General features: G+C 37.3%; 1 long non-coding RNA gene across 2 annotated transcripts in view; it reads right to left on the bottom strand.

Moving 5' to 3' along the window:
* Positions 1–17,783, bottom strand: part of LOC144639290 (uncharacterized) — a 128,262-nt gene extending 110,479 nt beyond the window's left edge. The window contains exons 1-3 of one of the 2 annotated variants that reach the window (XR_013568111.1): positions 17,592–17,783; positions 9,364–9,474; positions 5,135–7,830 (exon numbers count right to left, since the gene is read on the bottom strand). This is a non-coding gene — a long non-coding RNA (uncharacterized LOC144639290). Of the gene's footprint in view, positions 1–4,335; positions 7,831–9,363; positions 9,475–17,591 lie in introns of those variants that run through there. The other variant, XR_013568110.1, reaches the window with a different exon arrangement.
* Between the last annotated feature and the right edge of the window lie 841 nt (positions 17,784–18,624).

Genomic DNA, 18,624 nt, shown 5'->3' on the forward strand with positions numbered 1-18,624 from the left:
GAAATTCCACTGTGCTATTCGGTGTATCTGTGGGGGGTGGGGGTGGGGGTTAGGCAGGAGCTTTTGAGCTCCCAAAGGTATCAAAAATGTCCAAAAATGGGATCAGAGGTTTTGTTAAAATAATTTACCAAAAAGCATTTACTGTTTTTTTGTAACTTTTGCTGAAGGGCTAAGTTTATAATGTAATTAAAATAACTAACATTTGTTGCCTCGATTTAATTTGGCTAGCTTTTATGATTCATGAATTGTCAAGAACTTACAAAAAACTTAACTGCATACTCCATTATTTTTATGAACATGGGCCACTGTAAATTAAGTAACCCAGTAACAATTATGACCGCTAAAAAGCAATGTCTGTTATCTCTCAAACACAAAGACGCATTTAACGGTTTTGCGCTCTCTAGTCTTGTATACAATTAAGTCTCTCAATTCATATTGGCAGATCTGTCCAATTTTAAGTCCGTAAAATAATTGGAAAATTTCTTTGCAAGCTTAAAATAATATGTTATAACAAAATGCAAATTTTGTTATTTAATGTCGTGTGACGGTCTTTTTGTAATACCATGTGAAATGCGTCTTTGTGTTAAATATCTCATTTGATTTTTGTATTAAAAAGGTAGAAAATGTGCTAAGTTGCTCAGCTTGGAAAGTCGAATACTAAATTGCTTTATTTTTTTCTTTTTCTGAGGCGAACGTTTAAACATCAAACAAAATTGCAATTTTCAGATAGGATGCCTTAGCGAAATTTTAGTATTTACTTGCGCGCGAATCTTTATAAAAAATATCATTTCTTCGCATGCTGATTTTTTTTTCTCAAGAAAAAACAGTGAATTACAAAGCGCAATTTTAGCAATTTTAGACAGTGTAAGGCTATATTAAATCGCTGACAAGCCTGCTAATGTTTTCATATTTTTGATTCGGCGCTGCTTATTTTGTTGTTTTGATTCCATGCTTTCTTACGCCTGTTTGCTCGTTCTACCAAAATTTATCGTGACCGTGACGCGGCGTTGTGTGACAGTTGAAAATTTGAATACGGGAGGGCATTCGACTTCCATTTTGAGCAACTTTGTACATTTTGTGACTTGTAAATACAACAGCGAAACAAGGTAGAGGTTACGTGAGAGTTTTAGAACAGACATTGCTTATTTTAGTGGTGGTTTTCTTTAAAGCAGAACTTGGTTTGTAGTCCTGTTATATGGTGTAATCTTTCATGCAACTAGTCTCGCAATATTCTCGAAGGCGGCGTGAAAAGTGTGTTACGTGAAACATTGCGCTGTGTAACATGCCGAGCAGAAGACAAAATTTTTACGAGACAGTTCGCTTCAGCGGTTGAAGAAAGTTGAACTAAGTTCTTCTTTCTGCAGCCGTTGAAGCGTCTTGTTTTGTAAGGGTTTTAACTTTCGCGCGGTGTGTTACACGGTTCAATGTTTTATTTAACTTGTCACGCCGTTTTCGAGAAGATTGCGGGACAACTTGCGTGACAGATAACACTGTATAGCAGGACTTAGTCATGAACACAAGTGTTTACCTGGTTTGTTAGGGTGGATTGCTGGTAAAAACGACAACACAAAAACTGCCTCTTTGTCTCTTTATTTGTGTTTTATTGTGTTAAAAAAATAAAAATCTAGCCGATCTTGTCCCTGCTTGTCGGGTTGTTTTCACTCTGCTCTGAGCTGAAGTGTTTCTTCTGTTCCTAATTAATATTCCAACTTTAAAATCCTGGTTTGTTCATCTGATCCGCCATCTTTGATGTCGGCACTTGACGCACTTTAATGATATGGCCGTTTGCTCACAAGTGGAGATGGCATAATGAGGGGAGGTGAGAGTTTGCTCCCCATGCCCTCTCGGTTTCACTCAACTACGTCATAATACCACGCTCATTTGAATTTGGAATATTTATAAGTTTTGAGTTTGTAAATAAATATGCGAAAAAAATAAAGCCGAAAATATTAAATTTAAGATGCGTGTTTTCAACAAATGTATCTCGAAATTTCCGTTGGAAGACTGGAAAAACCGAAGCGCTAAAATACAAACCATGTTCAGCACATTTCCATGGACGCCAAGAAAGAATCGAACGAAGAAAACCACTAATCTGACTCCCCGACCAAACCTCCTGCCGACTGTCATCCCACAAACTTCACCAAAAGAACACAAGTCATTTGAAACTCTCCCTTCAAAGCTGATACAAGTCTAGGACTTTTCTAATTTTGCGGTATTTAAAGCGAATCGAACAATTTTGTCGAAATAAGTCGAAGGTTAATGTTTTGCGCGCAAATTTCAAGCAGAAAATTTTTTTTTAGAGTAAGTCTTAATTTAATATTCAAGATTCAAATGTAATTAAAATGTAACCACGATGGAATTTTGCAAGTTGTTTTTGCCATATGTAAATTTGGTTTTGAATAGCATCGAACGCCGAAGCATACTCGGGAACCGAGGGCAGTTAGTCGGGCAAGACGAAGTTAACCGAGCGGGGAAATCGGCGAGAAGAACATTTCGTGCCAATCTTGCCGCTCGGTTTACATCGTGTCGCTCCGATTAAATGCCGCTTGGCTCCCGAGGATGACGAGTATTCTAATTTTGCGTCTCTGAAAGCGAATCGAAGAATTTGTCGAAATAAATCGAAGGTAAATGTTTTGTGCGCAAATTTCAAGTACAAAATTTTGAGAGTAATTCTTAATTAAATATTCAAGATTCAAATGGAATTAAAATGCAACCACGATATAATTTTGCAAGTAAGTTGTTATTGTCATATGTTAATTTGGTTTTGAAAAACATCGAACGACGAAGCATACTCAGGAACCGAGGGCAGTTAGTCGGGCAAGACGAAGTTAACCGAGCGGGAAAATCGGCGCGAAGAACATTTCGTGCCAATCTTGCCGCTCGGTTTACATCGTGTCGCTCCGATTAAATGCCGCTTGGTTCCCGAGGATGACAAGTATTCTAATTTTGCGTCTTTTAAAGCGAATCGAAGAATTTGTCGAAATAAATCGAAGGAAAATGTTTTGTGCGCAAATTTCAAGTACAAAATTTTGATAGTAATTCTTAATTAAATATTCAAGATTCAAATGGAATTAAAATGCAACCACGATAGAATTTTGCAAGTAAGTTGTTATTGTCATATGTTAATTTGGTTTTGAAAAACATCGAACGACGAAGCATACTCAGGAACCGAGGGCAGTTAGTCGGGCAAGACGAAGTTAACCGAGCGGGAAAATCGGCGCGAATAACATTTCGTGCCGATTTTGCCGCTCGGTTTTACATCGTGTCGCTCCGATTAAATGCCGCTTGGTTCCCGAGGATGACGAATAAAATAAGCAAAAAAGGTTCGGTTCGTTCGATCTTGTTTTGGATGTTAAGATAAAGAATTCGCCTATGAGATTAAAAAATCGATTATCTCTTTATGAAACTGAGTTTTAGAAATATAGTTTCAAGCGAATAAAAGATATGCTGTTAGTTTTAAGATTGAAATTTTTCATTGCTAAGGAAACAGCAACGCAAAAGCAGACGGGCGATTTTTGTCCGTCTTAACGACCTTGAATCGCGTAAATTTCGTTTTGAAATCAGTTATTTTTAATCGATGATAATCGTGTATAAAAATAGAAGTATTTTTTTACAAATTTGTCGTTAAACTGTTTTGCGCGCAAACTTCGAATAGAGAGAATTTGAAAATCTGAATTAAATATCGAGATCCGAATGACCTTTGAATTCAACCACGAATGATTTTTTAAGTTAACTTGTAAATTTGGTTTTGAATAGCATCGAGCTACGAAGCATACTCGGGAACCGAGGGCAGTTAATCGGGGCGCGAAGTAAACCGAGCGGCAAACTCGGCGCGAAGAATATTTCGTGCCGATTTTGACGCTCGGTTGACATCGTCTCGCCCCGATTAACTACCTTTTGGTTCCCGAGGATGACAACGAAATGAAACTAATGTTTTGAATGAAAACATCAATAATAAAAAAGAGAAATTTTTAAATTTTATTTTGGAATACATAACGGAAAATTAGCCTGTGAAATTAAAATTGAAATAATTGCTAATACATTTTCGAGACTTGTTTTGGTAATTAAGATGCGCAATTGGCCAAAAAAATCAAACGAAAAAAATTTTCGATTTTTAATTTAAAGATTTGGAAGACAAGATAAACAATTGGCCTAGAAAATAAATATAATTTGGATTTGGTCACAAAATAACGTTTTCGAGGTGAAGTTTGAAAGTCCGGATGACATTACAGATGCGCCGGAGACTTCAGATTAACCAATTTTTATGTTAATCTGAGAGGAATATAAGATTGTAATTTCATAAAAAAATTATTTTTTTATTTTGAGCACGGAAAAAATGTGAATCGATTTATGTCGATAATTTTGGTCGATAATTTCTTAATTTTGCGCTTAAGAAAGAAAATCCCTAAACATGTATCAGCTTGTTCAGGAGAGTCCCAGATGACTATCAGCTCAATCTAGTGTCGCTTGTGAAATTCCAGTCAAGCCAGATTAGCGACATTCCTTGTTCAAGACTAACTCCAAAATCCAGGAACTGCACCGCCCATGACCTGCACCAAAGCACTACTGTTTTACGTCCTCAACAACAGAAGATTTCGAGATACATTGATTGAAAACAAACATCTTTAAAAGCCAATTAAAATAAAGGTGTGGTATTCTGACGTAGTTAAGTAAAGCCGAAAAGACATGAAAAGCAAACTCTCACCTCCCCTCATAATGCCTCCTCCACTTGAGAGCAAACGACCAAATCATCAAAGTGTCCAAGTGCCTCCATCAAAAATGAACGGATCAGATAAACTCACCAGGATTTCTCAGTTGGAATATTGCAGAGGAACATCAGAAACACCCAGCTCAGAGCAAGAGTTTCCACAACCCTGCAGGGACGTTGATCGGCTAGATGAAAATCTGACCAATTGTAATGTGTGCGGGTGTGTGGGCCATCTCAGTTCCTGAAAATAATCTAAAATATACTAAGTTGAGTGGAGAATATAAAATCCACAAAAAGGAAAATAAACAAGCTCATTAGCACAGTAAGAACGGAAAATGAAAATGCCTACCCCACTTATGCCCCTTAACTAACTTATTTAAGAAGCTCTGTTATTGTAATATAATGATACAATAATAGTACTTAGACCTATGCTATAAGAGACTTTTGGCGGGAAACGTACGATTGCAAAACAATACTTTCTCTGCAAAAAAATGTCCTTTGACGTGTTCTTAATAAGGCAATACGTAGGATTACCTAAGTTGTAATGACCCTTGCTTAAAATACTACATAAAGATCCGAACAAAAAACAAAATATATAACTATTAGGTTTCTTATAAAGTTACTGCGAGAATCTTATGTAAGATGATTTTGGCAAAGCCCACTTAGATTCAAAGACTATTCTATACCCCCAGATTGCTTTGTCTATACCAGATAAACTGTTAAGTCCTTTTCATGTGAAAATACTAAATAAATTATGAAAATCAGAAATGTTTCCTTCTGTGCTAATGAGCTTGTTGTGACACCTTTAAACAAAGGAGGCGAAAAAAATGTAGCTAAGAATTTGTCTTTGCTAATTGATTGTGTAAAAAATGCTAAGTTTGCATGTAACGAGACTGTAATTAATTTGAATTTGCGAAATCCTGGAGATTGGTATTAATAGTTTGTTTAACAGACAATTGAATTTAATTTGACTCATTTAATAGCAAAAAAAAAACGATTTTAGAAAGCCTCCTTTGTTAAAGGTAAAAAGAAATAATATTGTAGTCTCAAGTACCATCATACTATTGATGTAATACAAAAAAAATATTCCTTGAAATTTTTTAGTGTAAAAATAACAATAAAAATTGTGCCCCAACCCAAGAAAGTTGTAATCAGTGAGGATGAAGTAGCCGACAAAATGAATTTTAGTATGAAAAGATCAAATAAAGGCCTTGAGTATGATGGACATTGAAACTACAATGTATCTTACCTTGTAAAATAAAGAAAATATTTTCTTACCTACAAAATTCCTATCGAAGAGCTAATCAAATTTGGATTACAGCAATGACTTTTTGCTTTGAAAGAATGAAACGTCTTGCTAAGTAGGCAAAGTTGATCTGAGTTTTCATAAACAAATAAGTGGCTTCAGGAAGATGAAATTTAAGTTTTGGATTTGAAAAAAAAGCGAATGGTCTTCGATAAAAAACAAAAGTAATAAAATTTGAGTGCTTATCGCGTATTCGCGATAATTCTTGGACACAAAACAAATGTGAAATATGTAAATAAACTAAGCAGATTTTACCTAAAGCACTGCACCAATTAATTTGGTTTAGTTTCTGGTTAAAGAAAATTTGATGGTTTTAGAACAATGTAACAGCAAATTAAAATTTGAGCCCTACATTTTTGTACTGTTTATGTTCAGAAAAATTTAAGAATGGTCTCAATTAGTTTTAATTTGGTGATGATGTTATTGGCAAAAATAAATTACCTAGGCAAGTGACTGGGATCTGTAAATTTTACTAAGAAACTGAAGCCTAATGTTATGAATCAAAGAACTAATTTTGGTTTCAAAAAAAGACAATTTGAGAAAAAAATGTGATAAAGCTACTGATCAGAAGGAATTTGTAAGCAAGCCACTTATTTTGCAAATGAATGGCCCCCACACCACACACACTGGTCAGTGTATTAATCTGTTTATATAACTAGCCACATGTGCATCAAAGTAATATAATTCAAATAATGTGTTTTTAATGTTTTTTAGCCCCCTTTTGGTTAGTAACTGTTGTTTGGTTGCGGCAATTTAGTTTGGTTGCTTGGTTGGCTTGCTAGCTGACTAGCTGGCTGGCTGATTTGCTGGCTGGTTGGTCCATGGGCTGGTTGGCTCGTGGCTCGTTGGCTGGCTGATTGGTTTGCTGGCCTGCTGGCTGGCTGGCTGGCTGGTTGGATGGCTGTCTGTCTGTCTGCCTGTTTGGTTGGCTGGTTGGCCGGCTGGCTGGTTGGTTGGTTGGCTGTCTGGTTGCTTGGTTGTCTGGCTGGTCAGCTGGTCGTTTGGTTGGCTGGTTGGCAGGCTAGTTAGTTAGCTGGCTGGCTGCCTGGCCGGTTAGTTGTTTGGTCAGTTGGTTGGTTAGCTGGTTGGTAGGTTGATTGTTCGGTCCGCTAAGTGATTGGTTGGTTGGTGGGTCTGTCATTTAGTTTTTTGTTTAATTGTGTTACAGTAGTTGTGTCGGTTGGTTGGCTGGCAGGAAAGTGGGTGGGTGGGAAGTGGTTGGTTGGTTGTTGGCTTATTACCCAAAATAATAACAACTGTAAAGAAGACCAGAGAATCTTTTTCACTTTGTGCACAAGTAGCTAGTAAATAAACAGTCAGAATTAGTGTTACATTGTAAAACAAATGTTTACCATGAGTAATCAAAGAATTTTTGGTCCAATTTGGTACAAAGGAGCATCACTAAGCTGTTAATTTGTTGAACGTCTGTAAAGAGGAAATGCTGAATAGTTATTCTAATAGTTCAATTCATGGTAAACACTTGTCAGTGAACAGTCTTTTGGTATAATATTACCTTAACATATATATTACACAAACGGTATTTACAGTTCAGTAAAAGTTCTTGATCATCCAAGGCTTGCTGTGTCCTCTGTCCTCTGTGCTAGGTCCTCTGTGCTGGGTCCTTTGTGCTGGGTCCACTGTCCTGGGTCCTCTGTGCTGGGTCCTCTGTCCTGGGTCCTCTGTGCTGGTTTTTCAGTGCTGGTCCTCTGTGCTGGGTCCTCTGTCCTGGGTCCTCTGTCCTGGGCTCTCTGTACTGGGTCCTCTGTCCTGGGCTTTCTGAGCTGGGTCTTCTGTGCTGGGTCCTCTGTGCTGGGTCCTAATAAATAAATAAAAAAATAAAAACAATCTTTAATGAGGAAATGCCCGTCACATAAATGCGTGGTTTTCAGGGAGGTCCTCCATAGAAATAAAAAAGTATTAAAATCTAAACATAGGAAGTACAAATGTCACAGATCTAAATTAATTATAAAATATACAATAATTGAAACTACTAAAACTACCTACCGCTGAGTACTCTGTCCTAGGTTTCTATCCTGGGTCTCTATGTTGGATCCTCAGTGCTGGGTCCTCTGTCCTGGGTCCTTTGTCCAGGTTCCTCTGTGCTAGGTCCCCTGTGCTGGGTTCGCTCTGCTGGGTCCTCTGTGCTGGGTCCCCTGTGCTGGGTCCTCTGTCCTGGGTCCCCTGTACTGGGACCTCTGTGCTGGGCTCTCTGAGCTGGGTCCTTTGTGCTGGGGCCTCTGAGCTGGGTGCCTCTATGCTGAGTCCACTGTCCTGGGTCCTCTGTCCTGGGTCCCCTGTACTAGGACCTCTGTGCTGGGCTCTCTGAGCTGGGTCCTTTGTGCTGGGCTCTCTGAGCTGGGTCCTTTGTGCTGCATCTCTGTGCTGGGTCCTCTATGCTGGGTCCAGTGTCCTGGGACCTCTGTGCTGGGTCCACAGTCTTCTGTGCTAACTTTCAGTCTCTGCCAACAAGTCTGCGAAACCAATTATTAACAAGTGTGGTAAGTATTTTTATGTAGGTCCAAACCTTGAAATACTTTGCTGACAGGGTTTGTGGTAAGCATTTGATTCCAGGTAGCTATTGAATGTACGTAGACTTGTTTATTTACACAAAATCATACTTTGTGTCGACATAACCAACATTTCCTCAGGCAGTATGGTAGATGTAATCATGCTTCCTATGAAATGTTATTTTGCCAGGAGGGATAACCAATGATCAAACTGTAATTTGCCTAATAATTTTTCAATTTTCAATGCGAAATGAATTTCTCTTGCTGTGTCACTGAAGCAATTTCATAGATCTGGAGGAAAATTAAATATTTGCAAGGCAAGCAAGAATGCGCCAAAACCTGTAAGGATTGCGTCAGTGGTAGGGAACTTACCACTGTGCTTAAAATAGCTGTTAGTAGTGGATGCTGTAAGCCTTGGATGATGTGAGTCAAGTGACTACTTTCCTAGTACTTCACTCGTGGTGCAAAACGAAAAACAAAACAGCCATTCATGCTCACACATGTCCATGTCAGGCTTTTAGCCAGGATTTAAAAAATTGGAATCCAAAATTTTTATCAGGCCTGACTGAGGAGCATGCAAGATGTTTTTCTGCAGTTCTGAGTGCATAGGAATCTAAAAATTTCCAAATTTGCTAAAAAAAATTATGTATACAGTTATTCATATTAATTTTGTCCATAGGACTCCTGGACTCCCACCTGGCTAAAAGCCCGGTCCATGTCGAGAGTTAAACCTTAACAGTGCAGTTTTATGTTTTGTTACACATCTTGTTAATATTTTTCATTCTCTTTCATAGTCTTAATGTAACTAACAAAAGCAATTACATAAAAAATTAAAAACTCACCACATCATTAAATGCATGGTGTTAATCTTCCATCTGGTTTGGTGTGTGTTGGTCTGTTGTCTTCAGGTGAATATTAATGGACTCTTCTTCTTGACGTCAGTAATGCAGGTCCTTGAAGATAAAATGCATAGTCTTTAGTTAGTATGTTCTATTGTTTAACCATGTTTATTACATGTAAGTTGCATAGGCTTTAGTTACTTTTAGTGGTGCCGCGCTCTATAGGGAAAACAACTGTCTAAATGCACGCCCAAAATGGCGTAAACAAAAGTAGTACTACGCGAGTGATACAGTTATTAATTTTAAAAAATGCTTACTAACAAATAAAAGCTAACCACAAGCAAACCAAAGTGGAACTAACCGCAAGCAAACCGGAGTGGAACTAACCGCAAGCAATCTGGAGTGGAACTAACTGCAAGCACACAAAATTGAAACATTTTTATCGTTTTTAGACAGTTTTTGGTCCCGCAATAAAATTCATCATTTAGCGCATGCATTTAGACAGTTGTTCCCTATACAGCACAGCACCACTAAAAGTAACTAAAGCCAGTTGTATATGGGTCAGAGCAGTAGTGTATCAGCTCTCTTAAGCTTGTAATTCTAAAGGTCTTTAGTGTAACAGTTGTTATTGTTTTGAGGGCTATGAGCAGCGACATTTTTTCCTGTTGTTTGTTCTGTTGTTCTCTTGATGTGTATAGCCAGTTATTCATGTGAGACTTTGTGAGAGCTGCTACCAAAAACCCATAAGGGTTGAAACGTGTAACACGCGCGCACAGCGTTTGAATATTCATTTTGCGAAGTACCGTTTTGAAAACACGAAGAATTTGTACGCAAATGCTTTATACAGGTAATGACACACGCAACATGATTTTTGGTTTTGAGGTAAGTTGCTTGAATTTCGACCTAAACGCCGTAAATTTCTTACAGAAACTGAAGAAATTCATTAAGTGTATCGAAGCGAAGTTCTCCAGACTACTTCATGAAGATGAAAGAGGAAAATTTAACCAAATTTAACTTTATTTAACCAAGCTTGTTCAAAAACAAGATTACGCCATCGAGCGTGAGCTAGCGCACGCTGTGAATTTAATCCAAATATAGTAATTTTATTGTTTAAATGTTTCTCATGATTTTCCAAATATGGTACTTAGTGTAAACGAATGTTCAAACGCTTTGTACAATGCGAATCATAGGGACTTTATACACGTTTCAACCCTTCATGACAACTTCACAGCGCTTTGTGTACCTCAAATTTTGAGGTTATTAAGCATTCATATATTCAAGCTACTGTTTAAACTCATTGTTTATTCATTCCGATCTATTTGCCGACAAGCCGGCATGCTTCTGAAGATCGTGAAGAGCACAACCTCTTTGATGTAGGTGTTTGTTAACATACTGAATAAAATCTCCTGGGAATCTGCCTGACTGATTTTATTTTCTATGCCTTTTATTAAATGTACGGAATGATTGACTTACTAAAAAACCGCAAACTTTTTTAGAGCGAGTGCCGGGAGTGGACGCGTGCAAAGCAAAGCAAGCTCGCGAATGATTTCTGTTAACCGTATACAAAATGAAATATTTTCGATGAGACCAAAGCGGACAATCGTTAAAAAAGGAATACCGCATAGAAATAAAGCATGAGATATTTTATCCAAGGAAGAAATGGGTTTCTGCTGCTACCTAAGCCTCCCTCCACCTAGCTGTAAAGATCAAGACCGGTTTAACAGACCTCAAAGAAGGAAGGTGAGTACAAATGATAATCCTTGAATTTGATACATTACATTTATTGTAAATTATTAATAATGTTTCGCTTTCTCCCTATTTTTCTGCTCGCACAAAATATGAAGGGATTTTTGAAGGTTGATGTAGTCAGGAATTATTGGGTATCTCCAATGTCCTTGTGCTCCTAAGTTATGAAAATGGTGACCCATCTTCTTAATTTCATAATTTAGGAGGGGGGTGAATAGAAAAATGGATCGACGAATTTTGACAATATTTTTGCCCGGATTTCGGATTCAGAGCAATTTTTAACGGATTTGAGGATCCTTTAATTGAAACGGATCGCGGTTTAATCCAATTTTTGGGCCCGTATTTTGGATTTTGCTTCCAATAAAGTTCGGATCGTGGATCTTCAGGAGGGAGATTCAAGCATACATGTACCTTAAGGTTACTAATTTTATCGACTACTAATTTTAGCGATTTTTTTAGCAAGATTTAGCGACTATTAAATTTTGCGATATTCCAAAATTTAAAAAAAAAAAAACAATTTTAATATATAACTAAGATGGAAATAAATGTCACTTAAAATTGAACGAACATTATCATTGTCAGAAAGAACAAAGTGAATTGCAAATGTTAGAAAGTGGGTCATCGTCAGAGAAATCAGTCATATTCTCCACGATGCCAGCGATCCCAGCTCTCTCCCAACCCTTCTTAATTGTTGCCCTACCTTCTGACGTTGTCATATAGTTGAACTGGGCCACTATATTTAATTTTGTACTACTCTAATTAAAAGCGTATTAAATTTAACGGAGACAAATTTTAGCGAGACCGAGTACAATTTAGCGATTTTGGCCCAACTCGCTAAAATCGCTAAAATTAGTAGCCGCTAACAATAGTAACCTTAAGGTAATTCTCCTTTCTATTAGGACCCATAAATCGTTTTGGATGACAAGTCAGGATCAACAACAGATTTCTAATGTAGAGGTACATGTAGTTCTTTTAGTCTATCGTTAATATGGCAAAATGCTGATTGTTTCTTAGCTATCATAAAACAACTCCAGGGGCGTTTTTCCACAAATCTTAGCAACAAATAAAATTTGGATTCGAATGTTACACCTTTTTAGTGCAGAATGCACTATTGTGATGGTTTGTTGAGGCTGTCGTCCGCTAAACCCCTAAGACCCTAAACCCCTAAAGCGCTATGGTGTAAACTTTAATAGTCAATTAATTAATTAATATCAATTAATGAATTATTCCCTGTGAAGGGGGTGGGGGTGGGGAGCACCTGAACGTACCCCTAGATAAAACCTGGAGCACATAGATCTACGTTACTTTCATATGAAGATCTCAAAGGTATATATTTGTTTCAGAAAACCCTTTGCTCTCCTTGTGGTACTACTCGACGTTCTAGGGCAACGTACTTTACGCTAAACGCATGCGCAGTTTAGTCTACGTTTTTTGCTGGAACTCGTGAACATCGCTTGTATTGCGTGTTTGTGGTAGGACTCCTGCAGACTTCGTGGCGCCAATTGAAAACCGCAAATTAATTAAATTAGATTTTTAGACTTTCACAGCACTTTCGTAATTAGGAATGCAAAAACTTGCACCAGGATTTTCGGCGTGAAACTCCTGATAACCAGGAAACAAATATCCTAGCTGTACTGCGTTTTAAAAAACCTTTCGAAAGAGATGTTTTTTGACTAGATTTGCTCTTTACTTTTTGAGAAACGTATTTCGTGCAGTTTAAACCTCAACTTAATTCAATTAAAGTGAAATAATTGGCTTTATTATTGGAAGGAAGACAAATGCCATCGATGTCGCCGTGAAACAAAACTCAGAGACTCAAAGGACAGTGCAGAATGCAATGGAGTCGACAATTGAAAGTATTATGTTTTATGTTCATGTTTTTTATTTGCTTTATTTTACTTTCAATTGGACGTTGAAACACCACTTGTATTCTTTCCCAGGTTTTCCTTACGCTAATCTTTGCAAACGTAACACAACACTTTTGTTCGTTTGTAACAACTAAAGATACTTATTTGTTTTCCTTGAAAATGCCGTAACGTGATACATTTGTTCGTTTTTGTTTTGTTTTACGGCGACATCGATAGCATTTGTCTTCCTTTCAATAATAAAGCCCTTATTATTTCACTTTAATTTAATTAATTTACGGTTTAAACTGCACGAAAGACGTTTCTCAAAAGGTAAGGAACAAATCTAACCAAAAACATCTCTTTCGAGAGGTTTTTTAAAACGCAGTACAGCTAGGATATTTGTTTCCTGGTTATCAGGAGTTTCAAGCCGAAAATCCTGGTGCAAGTTTTTGCATTCCTAATTATGAAAGCGCTGCGAAAGTCTCAAAGTCTAATTTAACTAATTTGCGGTTTTCACTTGGTGCCACAGAGTCTGCCGGAATCCTACCGCGAACACACAATACAAGCAGCGTTCCGCTGAGAGTTCCAGAAAAATCGTTGACTAAACTGCGCATGCGTTTGGCGCAAAGTACTTTGCCCTAGAAAGAGTAGTACCACAAGGAGAGCCAAGGGTTTTTTGAAACAAATATATACCTTTGAGATCTCCATATGAAAGTAACGTAGATATGCTCCAGGTTTTACCTGGGGGTACGATCAGGTGTTCCCCACCCCCTACCCCCTTCACAGAAATAATTAATTAATTGATATTAATTAATTAATTGGCGATTAAAAGTTTACACTATAGCGCCTTAGCGCGTTAGAGGTTTAGTAGTTTAGTGGTTTAGTGGTTTAGCAGACGACAGCCCACCGAACCATCACAAAAGTGCATTCTGCACTAAAAAAGAGACAAACGAACAAAGGGTCACGTTACCGCATTTTCAAGGAAAACAACAAAAGTATCTTGTTACAAACGAACAGAAGTATCGTGTTATGTTTGCAAAGATTATTAGCGTAACAAAAACCCGGAAAGGAATATAAGTGGTGTTTCAACATCTAATTGCAAGTAAAATAAGGCAAATAAACACGAACATCAAACAATACTTTCAATTGTCGACTCCATTGCATTCTGCACTGTCCTTTGAGTCTCTGAGTTTAACGGATTGAAGTATTTGGCCATTAAATTACAACAGATCGACGGATTTGGTCATTTAATTATGACGGATCTCCGGATTTGCATACCCCTATTCACCCCCCCCCCTCCCCATTTAGGTTTATTAAATGATAATCAACAACATTACTGATGATGATGATGATGATGAGATGATGATGATGATGATGATGATGATGAGATGATGATGATGATGATGATGATGACGAGCAACCATCAAGAATAGATCTTGACTAGTATTTATCTGTCTGTCTGTCTGTCTGTCTGTCTGTCTGTCTGTCTATCTGTCTGTCTGTCTGTCTGTCTGTCCGAGGAATGACCTTAAATATGTACAGTGTAGTTTTAATTAGTTAATTTCCTATCACATGTAATGTCACACTAAATGGGGCCATCAAAAAATATACATGTACTCACCATGCCCATCTGATATCTGGTTATAATCCTCCATGTGGTTCAGTCTGTCTTGGTCTGTTCTCTTTCTGATATCCTTTTCTGGTAAGGAATTTAGGATTCCTAAAGATAAAAGACACAGTACAAGTGTAAGGTCTACATTCAACCGATTGGCTTTAATTATACATGTGTTGTAGTTTAAAATGATCACAGGTTAAAGTCTCGATTAAAAATGTATGTTTTACCGTCGCTTGCATCTAAGCATGAACACGTGCTGCCGAAACATGATCTAATTGGGTATCAAACGTGACATGATTGGTCATCAAACGTTTGAAGTTTAGCAGACCGTAACGGCAACTTTCGCGCCGAAACTTCAACACATTCCGGTTTCGAAACAGTCAAAATGGCGGAAAGATTGGATATCAAGGCCTTCCTCCGACAAATTGATCCTGATCTGTGTCGATATGCATTTGCAGGTTCACTTGAATCAGTTCTGGTGCAAAGTTTCGTCTGTTCTCAGTGTTTATGGTGAGCATTTTGAGCGTGAAAGTTGTCGTTACGGTCTGCTAAACTTCAATGTTCCATGATGAAACATGCCACGCTTGATACTCAATTAGATCATGTTTCGGCGGCTCGTGTTCACGCTTAGATGCAAGTGACGGTAGTACAGTTCATTTTTAGCAAAGCTATTTTTATTTGGAATTATAAAGCAAACACTGCATTGCCTTCACTCTTGCTTACCGACTTAACATTGAAATTGAATTGGGGCATATACAAAAAAAATTGGCGACACATTCAATCTTTCTATATTGGTTTCTTTACCAAACAAACTATAGTGGGAAAAATTATAGTACCGGTAAGGCAGTCCGTAGACAGAAAAACTGTACCCTTGGTCTTGAGCACAGCCCTTGGGATATGACTTTAAGTTATACTCAAAACCTCAGGCACAGTTTTTTCCAGTACGGACCTCCTAGTCAGCAAATAACATAGTTGACTCAGGTGTTGCGCTTATCGCCAACTGTCAGTTAATAGAAACCCTTTGTCTTGGCATGCACTCTAAAGTATTTTTATGCTGAAAATGTGACAAATTTGTTCCAAATGTCACAGAAGGAAAAAAAAACATATCATTTCTTTTGTTCTCATTGTTCGTATACCATAAAATCCCAGTTATAAGCCCCCACCCTTAGAAGCCCCCCAGGTAATACCTTATTGTTACTTATTTTTGCGGGAACTTAATTTCGCGAAAATGGAACGGGCATATTTCGCAGGACTTAATTTTCGCGATTTGGCCAAAAATACGTAATTAACATAAAAAAATACAATAGAAAACGTTTGAAATATATTTTCGTGGGTCTTTAATTTCGCGAAATCGCGAAAATTAAGTCCAGCGAAAATAAGTAACAATAAGGTAGGCCCATGTACCAGGAAACAAAAACATTGATCAGGTTATACCTAGGCCTTTCTCGATTATGCTAGTAAAACTGGCATTTAATGCTACTAGAAATTCTCGCATAAAGCCAAAAAAATGCTAAAATAATGCCTGATTTCTTTAAAAAAATTTTTTAAATGCCACTTGAATTCCAAAGAATGCTTTGTTTTATTTCAAACAAAACGTACAAACTCTTACATTATATGCTCATATCAACAACAGGTGTTACTTAATAATTGTTTGTTTATAAAAAAAAAATTAAAAATTAAAAATTATTAAAAAAAAATAAAATAAAATATTTTTAAAAAAATTTAAAAAACACACAAGTAACACAACACAAGTAAACAAGTAACACAACACACAAACAGTCGAAACAGACAGAAAACAATCAAATTAAGTAATCAAAATTGTAAAACTTTAGGATTATCTATCCTTCTGAGTTCTGAGTGCTGAAATCTGGATCACAGTTATGAAAAATGACAGAAAATGCTAGCAATTCTTTTTCAAGAAAAAACGAACAAAAATGCTCGTTTTTCCAAAAAATGCCGAAAAAAATGCTAGCATAATCGAGAAAGGCCTAGTTATACCTCCTTCCCCCCCCCCCCCCCTATGCTGGATGACAGAACTGAACAGGGTAAATTGCTTTATTATATTACCCATTAACTTACAAATGTCTTTTCATCAACACTGTGGTGGCTTTTTTCAATTTCTTTTTATATTCCGCTTATAAGCCCCCTGGATATAAGCCCCTCCATTTATATGCCTACCTAAAAAACCCTTTTACTTGTATATGTTGTGGTTTAATTTTACATTTGGTTTAAAATTTTTTAAACCAGTTTGATTTTTATTTTTCATTGTCTCATTATCTTTATCATAATCTGAAACAAAGAGAAATAAAAATCAAACTGGCTTGAACAATTTTAAACCAAAGATAAAATTAAATGTAAACCACAACATATACAAATGAATGCTACGAAGCTGTATAAGCCCAGGGCTTATAACCAGGATTTATGGTATACCTTATTGTTACTAATTTTTGCGGAAACTTAATTTCGCGAAAATGGAACAGGCATATTTCGTGGAACTGTGATTAATACGTAATAAATTAACATAAAATATACAATAGAAAACGTTTAAAATAAATTTTTGCGGGTCTTTAATTTTGTGATTTTCAAAAAATGGCGAAAATTGCAAAAATTAAGTCCCGCGAAAATAAGTAACAATAAGGTAGCTGACTTGTAAGGGGAAAAAAAGTACATGGGGGGGGGGGAGTTAAGTTGCTAAGGATGGAGAACTGGGAGGGGAGAGTAGTAGGGGTAGAACATGTAAAAGACAATGCTAAATTCCAAAAGTACATTCGTTTGAATTTGGACCGTAGTTCATTGAAATGTATTTTTAGAGGTTTTCTTCAGAGTTTCGCCAAAGTTTGTCAGTGTTGTTGCCTTTTTATACAAGCACGTGTTTAATAAAACAGAAGCTTACAGACATTCAGTGTTATATTCAAGCTTTCATTTAGTTCATTTTTCATACATAAGCACAAATTAAGTTCCCAAGAATCATTTTTCTAGTGCATTTACACTATGTGAGGTATATAAACGCTGTTATTACTCACCAACAAAACCTTGAAGGTTGGCGCAGTGAGCTTCAAACATCATGCTATTAAAACCAAGTTGAGCTGCACAAAACAGAACACCTGGCTTGCCATTCTGTCCGAAGTTAACGTTACAGACGTTATAATCTCACCAAAGGGCTTTATAAGACATCAAAACTGCACTCCACAGTCGATAAATCGCTGTAAATGGTTGGAAAATAACAAAATGTCCGCCATCTTTGTTTTCTTCTTTCATCGGCACCAAGTATCGGAACCAGGCTTTCACGCGGTCATAACTTGGTTTGGGGGTTGGGGTTCAGGGGGGGGGGGGGGGGATGCGCGAAATCATCCGGGTGGGGGTGAGTAGAGCAGAAACAGACGGTTAAAAATACTTTAGCATACTGTATGCTAAAAAATTTATCGTTCATCAAACCTTTTAAAAACTGATCCTCGTTGATTTTATCTGATGTGCATTTCCAAGTAATTAGATTTAGTAAACCTAGCTTGGTACTTTTATTTTTATTTTTGGTATTTTGTTTTTTTTTGGCCGCTTTAGCCGTCAGGATCAGTTTGCCGTCTATATTTTACGTTTTATTTTTTTACTTTGAATAGCTTGTAGAAAAGGGTTTCTTAACTTATGCCAACGACCCTGATGGGGTAGGAGGCGTGACACCTTTCACCATTGACTGTGACACAGTGACTGACAAGAACAATGTTGGCGTGACAGTAATCAGTCACGACAGTACAGTAAAAACATTACGCACTTGACAGGATGTCGCCAGTGAGGCTTTTATAAACGTGACAATCTTCATTTCTGAAAAACCTAACGGCCCAGGAACGGCCAAATCTGCCCAGTGGGGACAGGTTATCAAGTACGAATGTTAGTTATCACTCAACTTGATGCTATTACTCAACGGTGTGATGTATGGCTGGTGGGTGTCACGTGATGGAGACAAGATGACGTATTGGGGAGGAAGAAAATTCAACTTTCCTTACAAGTGCGCATGCGCGGAAACTGGCACTGTGCTAATTGATGCTAATTCCCATTTTCGTC

The sequence above is a fragment of the Oculina patagonica genome, chromosome 14 (assembly GCF_052425735.1).
Source record: "Oculina patagonica isolate OP01 chromosome 14, crgOcupat, whole genome shotgun sequence".
Classification (NCBI taxonomy): Eukaryota; Metazoa; Cnidaria; class Anthozoa; order Scleractinia; family Oculinidae; genus Oculina; species Oculina patagonica.